Raw genomic sequence first — 7,366 nt, 5'->3', positions numbered from 1 at the left:
GGAAACAAGTTGCTCCAGGTTGACTCGATGTCTCTCCGGCCCCAGTCCTGGGATCAGTTGCCAATCCATCATGCTGTGGCTCAGTGGTTGGAGAATGGAATCGACACCAAGCTGGGCTCTAGGCATGCACGTTGCTATGGGGGTGACCTCACTCCGGACACACAAAGCTGGCAGAGGCAGGAGCATGTGTGTTCCGGCCCATGTGTACAGAACACATCTGTAAACATCTGTGTTCGTATTTAGCAAAGCCCAAGTTCACACCAACACTACCTCTGCTCTGGCCCCAACCACACAGGCCATTCTCATCTGCACTCTTTGGGGTCTCTTTATTCTTCCTTCCATTTGGGCCCAAGGCATTTGTCATATAATTGCTCTGGAGGGCTGAATTAAATTTAGGAACTAAATTCAGTTATGGTTTGTTGTGGACAAGCAGGTCAACCTCACATGTCATGTTGGCAAACTCCCTGGCAGAGAGGCGGAGAAAGTCGCTCGCTTACTATTGTGTTTCCCCCTGCCCCTGGACCGAGTGGATGTCCTGTGTGTAAAGCCACCCAAGAAGCCACGCCCGACGCTTCAGCTTCTTCCAGACCCTGCTGTGTGACCAAGGACAACCGCAGGGGTGAGCGCAGCGTGCTGTTGTGCCTCTGTGTGCCCAGCAGACAAGAGGCTCCTCAGATGAGAGCATCTGGCATAGGAAGAGCCGTCCTTGTAGAACGGAGGGCGTGACCTGACAGAGACACCCCGTCCTATTTCAGTGGCTGTTAAGAGTCCTCTGCTGTTGTCTTGCATTTGCTTTGGCTGGTTTGAGTTAGGTGTTTTTTACTCTCAAGAGTCCCATCGCCCTGGCCAGATCGGTTAGATCATCATCCCGAAGCACAGAGGTTGTAGGTTCCATCTCTGGTCAGGACAACTACAGGAACAGAATGATGTTCCTCTCTTCTCCTTCTCTCTCTTTCTCCTCTCTCTCTAAGATTGATAAACATGGAAAATAAAGAGTCCTCTGTGCAGTACATTGGACAGAGCGATGCCGGGGCAGCAGTGAAGGTGACGGCATCAGGAACGCGGACATTCAGTCCAGGTCTGGCGGGGTGGAGTCGTTGTGTTGTGGATGCTCCTGCTCTCATAGGCAGGTTGATAATCCAGAGAACTCCCCCAGCCCCAGACCCCCAGACTCACCTGGATGGCTGGTCTACCCGATGAGTCAACAACAGGCCTTCCTGCTGACCAGATATTTCTGCTCTTTCCTGCATCCCCCAGACGCTGCATTGGGACGTTCCTCAGGACACCCCATCAACCGCAGCAGGGTCCTTGAAGACCACAAGGATGGAAAGGGGTGTTGGACCCTCCCTGTCGCTGGGACTGTTCTGATGTATTATCCCAGCTAGGGCCTCAGAGATGGCAGTGGGATGTTTGGCGTTTTATTTGCATTTCTGTGGCTTGCTCACTAAATAGCAATATGGCGGCATTTCCTGTGTCCCGGGGCAATGGGGCTCCTGGCCAAGGTGGCCGCAGGTCCGATGGCATTTCCCACATAAGGAGCTTTGGTTCCCTAACGACTGCACAGTCAGCGTGGCGGGTGCCCAGGGTCTGAGCAGCCAGGCCCCAGGTGCTGAGCACGTGTGGCCCCCGGGTCATGTGCTCTGGAAGGGAGAGAAAGAGGCTAAATTCTCTAGACTTTTGATGTTATTGAGGTTGTCGTTTGAATAAGATTTTAAAATATGTACAACATAATAACTGGATGAATACCAGTATGTTGAAAGATAAACTAATAACCAAATATATCCATTAATTTTTTTTACGTGTTTGTAGCACAAACAAGATTGTAATTGAAAACAAATTCACTGAACAGGGAAAAATTATTTTTATGCCCCCAAGCAAAACACATACACAAACACAAAAAAAATTAAAAGCTTTCCTCCCCCCTCCAAGAACATCTGGTTTACAGGAGTCTGAAAGTAAATTTGGATTAACCTAGAAATTAAGTGCATGTCCTATAGAGAGGGTGGATTAAAATATATTAAAATCTACCACATGGAAAAGTATAACATTCTTTATTACTTATGAATTTTTATAAAAATATAAGGCAAGTGGAAAAACTTTTTCTCTGAATGGTATGTTATCAAAAATTAAAATAAACCCTCTGATTTAAGTGTTATTGGTCTGTCCATAGGCCCCTCTATAGAGTTGGCTCCAAACAACAAGCCTTCAAGAAGGAAGAAAGTTATTCTTTAGAGATTCGTTGTTCTATCTTAATAATCCTTCATACAGGATCTGAGCTGTACCCACTCTTGGGGTATCTGTTCCATGCCAGTGTCTGAATCCTGAATATGGGTCCACACCACACACCCTGAGACAAGAAGCTAGCCCCAGATCTGACTCTTCCCCTTCTACTCGAGCAAAGCTGCCTCAACTCCCAGGGCCATAGGTCAATCTGAGAGCTCCTAAGCCCCCAACCCAAACAAATCCAAACTCCACCGTCTTGGCAAGACAGCCACCTGAGGGGCCCATCGCAGCATCTGCCTTGGGCCAGGTGTCCAGCCAGCTCATGAAGAAGGCTCTGAGCTCAAAGAACACCCACGTGATGCTTTCCCATTGGCTACAAGAATGCCTTTGGACGGCGTCATCCTCCCCATGGACTGTGGAGTTGGGTGCCGAGCCATGACTGAGACCCTGAGACCGGGGACCCCATATGATCAACAAGGAGGCATGGACATGCGGTTTAGGAGAAAGTTCTAGCTTTATCACATTCATAAAAATTCAGTTCAAGACACCACCTTGACCCCCCCACCTCACCTCCATTCCCCACTAAGAATAAAATGCCAAAATCAATATCCCGTGATGGCGTCTCCCACCTGCCCCCTTACAACATCACAAGACAAAGCGTGAGCAGCAAATCTAGCTTCTGAGGATACCTGTTATCTGAGTATCTTAGACAATGGAACTGCAGAGACTGAAATGTCCAACATGTCACCTTGGTTCACAGGAAATGTGCACCAGCAGCTAGTTGTGGACAGGGTCTCGTGTCGAGAACCAGCCTGCCATGTTTTCATCCCCCGAGAACCGTAGCATCCTGTCTCCCTCCTGACAAGGGCAGCAAGCTAGACGATGGATGGGATATCATTATTTTTCCTTTTTTAATTCCAGAAAATTTGCTTGATGTTCATAAATAATCTATTCAATCACTTGAGCAAAAAAAGAAAATGTTAAAATGATGAAAAATACCATGTGCTCAGGCTTGTCTGTAGTCTCTAAATCATTCCCTAGTCCATTCCTCTTGCTGACATGCAGAGATGATTTTAATTAAGGACCCTTGACAAGGGACCATAGTCATTTAAAATTACTGGCTCAGGAAAAAAAAATCTTTATAAAGATGGCTTTAAAGAGTTCAGAAATCCCAATAGTTCTCAGTATCAAGAGGGTGCACCATAAAATTGCAAATGAGCGTATGGGCTTGCTGAAGCTGTAAAGTGCTGTTGTTTTTCTGGTCTGACATTTCACGGATTCCGAGTGGGCCCAGCTTAGTGGCAAAGCATAAATCACGGGGCGAATCCGAATATTGTAAAACTCACACGGTGGAGTTGATAACCACCGTAAGTATTCTAAGAGCATGAGTTATTGCTCACACCATAATGATAGTGTGAAATGGTAATTTTTACAGCAGAGGAGCACCCAAATCTAATTGCTGGAATGAATATAAGAAGAGCCGTGAATTAATAGATCAATTGAAACTGTGACCACTGTTTTAACCGTGAGACAGAAACATCTCTTGTGTTAGAACAATGGTCGGAAAACGAAATCCACACTTTTCCATCATGATGAAAAATAATTCCCTTTACTGCTGAGCTCACCAAAAAGATCCCAGACTTGGGTTACTATGATTCTCTCTCTCCCGACCAGGACTCACCCCTCTTTGCTGTATAATAGATACCACCTTGACCTGTAGATGGGTTGTTTTGTGTGTGTGTGTGGGGGGGGAGGGTAAATGTTTCTCCCATTCCAGAATGTAAGCACATGGAAGGTGGGAACTGTGCTGTATTGCCTCAGTGTCCTGTTTCCGCATGTTGCTGAAAAGAGTTGACCATCATGGCTGGAGTGGAATTGAACTTGGTGACTTCAGTGATTTAACCCACACTCGTGTGAACCTTCAGGCACCGATGAATGCAGGAAAGGGCTGCCTGCCTCTCCCACGACAAGGTCACAGCCGGGACCAGCATTCGGCTTGGACCTTTATCCGAGGTATAAAACAGGAACCAGCCTGACCAGGCGGTGGTGCAGTGGATAGAGCGTCGGACTGGGATGCAGAGGACCCGGTTCAAGACCCCGAGGTCGCCAGCTTTAGTGCTGGTTCATCTGGTTTGAGGAAAAGCCCACCAGCTTGAACCCAAGGTCACTGGCTCCAGCAGGGGGTTACTCAGTCTGCTGAAGGCCCACGGTTGAGGCACGTATGAGAAAGCAATCAATGAACAACTAAGGTGTTGCAACGCACAATGAAAAACTAATGATTGATGCTTCTCATCTCTCTGTCCCTGTCTATCCCTCTCTCTGACTCACTCTCTGTCTCTGTAAAAAATAAATAAATAAATAAAAATTTAAAACAGGAACCAGCCAATTAAAGTTTATGGAATGGACAGGCACGAGTCCTTGAGTCAGGTACACGGCTCAAATTCATGTTATAAAACTTAACTAAACTCTACTTCAGACAATAGAATTCATAGATTTAGGGTTTAACGGTTTATCAGTTGGCTTGAATGGTATCTTTGTTGACTTTTTTTGAAAATTAACAGGCTGACCCAGAGGAGCATGCGGCCTCCTCCACGTAGGTCACCCTGAGACGCCAGGGCTGCTGCCTGTGCTCATTCCGGTGGGTGTTCAGAGACCACCGGCTGGGTGTGTGCAATCGTGCACAACCTTAGACACTCAGGGAATCAAAGACACAATAGCTTTGAGAAAACAAAGCTAATTTTCCCTCTTTCAAAATGACTATCTATAAATCACGATTTAAGAAATTACTGGTTGACTACCTATTATTATTATTTTTCCCTTAGGAAAAGCAGTCTCTAGTAGTTAAATCAATTATAAATTTGGAAACTCACTCTGTGGAAAAACAGGCCATGACGCTGACCTTAGTGACCATGTCTCTTCATTGCGGCGTGGAGACAGACCTCGCATAGACGCTGGGTGACAGGGGCTCCTGTGATGGGGCCAAAGACAGAGGACGTCTCCCTGACGGTGGGCAGGAGGGCCGGTGCGCACGTGAAGCCTAAGTTCCACATCCACCTCTGTGGTTGGACACATGGATGAGGGAAGACCCACAGCCAGAGAGGAGGTGGGCGGGCATGCAGGAAAGTGCCTGGGTCTAACCGGTCCCTCTCTACGCTCCGTCCCACAGGGCCCATGCAAGGGCATCTGCTCTGCCCGCTCCTGGGCGGCTCCCATGTTCTCTCTGCACCAAAAGCAATTAGGTCTGAGCCAAGTCGAGCCCCTTGCCAAGCTGCATCTTCAGATCAAAACTGTTTACATTCTGCGAGTGTAAACAGACAGGCAGGTCCAAGTCCTTGCAACGTACTCTGCAAGGCTTTATTAGTACCAGGATTGTTAACATAAGCACACTCGGGAACCCAAGCCACAGGAGAAGTGCGTGATAAAACACTGTGTTTGGGAAGAGAAAAGAATAGAGAGATGAGTCGCTGGGCCTTCCCCCAACGGCAGTTTTCTTTATGAAGCAGAATGGCGAGTGTCACATTGCTTTTCTGCCCCAACGGCTCCTACATGAGCTCTCCCTCAGGGAGATGTCCTCCCCTCCCCCCTCCCTGGCCCCCCTGCTTGCGTGCTCCTCCATGTTCCTCCCCTCCCCCCTCCCTGGCCCCCCTGCTTGCGTGCTCCTCCATGTTCCTCCCCTCCCCCCTTCCTGGCCCCCCTGCTTGCGTGCTCCTCCATGTTCCTCCCCTCCCCCCTCCCTGGCCCCCCTGCTTGCGTGCTCCTCCATGTTCCTCCCCTCCCCCCTTCCTGGCCCCCCTGCTTGCGTGCTCCTCCATGTTTCTACCCTCCCCCCTTCCTGGCCCCCCTGCTTGCGTGCTCCTCCATGTTTCTACCCTCCCCCCTCCCTGGCCCCCCTGCTTGCGTGCTCCTCCATGTTTCTACCCTCCCCCCTCCCTGGCCCCCCTGCTTGCGTGCTCCTCCATGTTCCTCCCCTCCCCCCTCCCTGGCCCCTGGTTTGCGTGCTCCATGTTTCTCCCCTCCCCCCTTCCCTGGCCCCTGGTTTGCGTGCTCCTCCATGTTCCTACCCTCCCCCCTCCCTGGCCCCCTGCTTGCGTGCTCCATGTTTCTCCCCTCCCCCCTTCCCTGGCCCCTGGTTTGCGTGCTCCTCCATGTTTCTCCATCACCATCCCTAAACAGCACGCATCCGGAGGGACGTTGGATACGCATTTTATATCAAAACCTCTGGCTACCATTCTATGGTTGAACTTGAGTCTCCATTCCCTGTGGTCCAGGAGCCCTTGAGTTGCTCCAAGTATTATCAAGTCTTAGGGTTCACGAGGAAATGTAGGCATTGCCACCCACACCCCCAATTCCACCTGAAGCTAGGTGGCTAGCCCCAGGTCATCGTCAGCAGGGGGCAGTGAGGTGAAAGGACAGTGAGGACCCAGACAGGAGGCCCCGTCCCCAGTGCTGCTGCTGCCCCTGCCCAGTGGCGCAGAGTCTGACCTTGGTGTCCACTGAGGCACAGACAGAGCTCACCACCTTCTCTCTTCACCTGATTCAAAGGTGGAGAAAGTCAAGGTCTTCCCGACGCGGAAGCACCATGAATGACTCGCCAGCAGAAGCAACAGCGAAACTACTGGGCTTTGTCCCGAGAGCCGTGCGGCTGTCCCTGCCGAGACGCACTCATGGCCTTGGGGACAAGAAGCTGCTAACAGGCTCCTCGTTTCCTGAAGATGCCCCCACGGCTCTGCAGGGATCCCCACTTTGATTTCTTGCCCGGCAGTGAAGGGTCCCAAATATAGCTTAGTGTCTGAGAAAAGTCTTACTCTTTGTTTGTTTGTTTGTTTGTATGTTTGTTTGTTTGTCTCTAGACATTCATTTAAATATTTTAAAACATTTAGCTATGTGGATGGTCATAGAGGGCCCTGTCAGTATCTATTATTCCCAAACGCATTCCTTTAAATAAGAACTCACCTATTTCTACCCCTGGAAGACTATTGTCCCTATCCGTGACCTAAATCTTGTAAAGTCATTTCAGATTAATGTAAACCATAAAGATCAACCTAGTAAATATCCCTCATTCCATGTAAAAAGGCTTGTTGGGTTATTTGGAAGAATAAAATAATTTGTTGGTGGTAACCCATGGAGTTAGATAATGCATATT

This window comes from Saccopteryx leptura, chromosome 11, assembly GCF_036850995.1.
Source record: "Saccopteryx leptura isolate mSacLep1 chromosome 11, mSacLep1_pri_phased_curated, whole genome shotgun sequence".
Taxonomy (NCBI): domain Eukaryota; kingdom Metazoa; phylum Chordata; class Mammalia; order Chiroptera; family Emballonuridae; genus Saccopteryx; species Saccopteryx leptura.
This window is presented reverse-complemented; position numbering follows the sequence as displayed.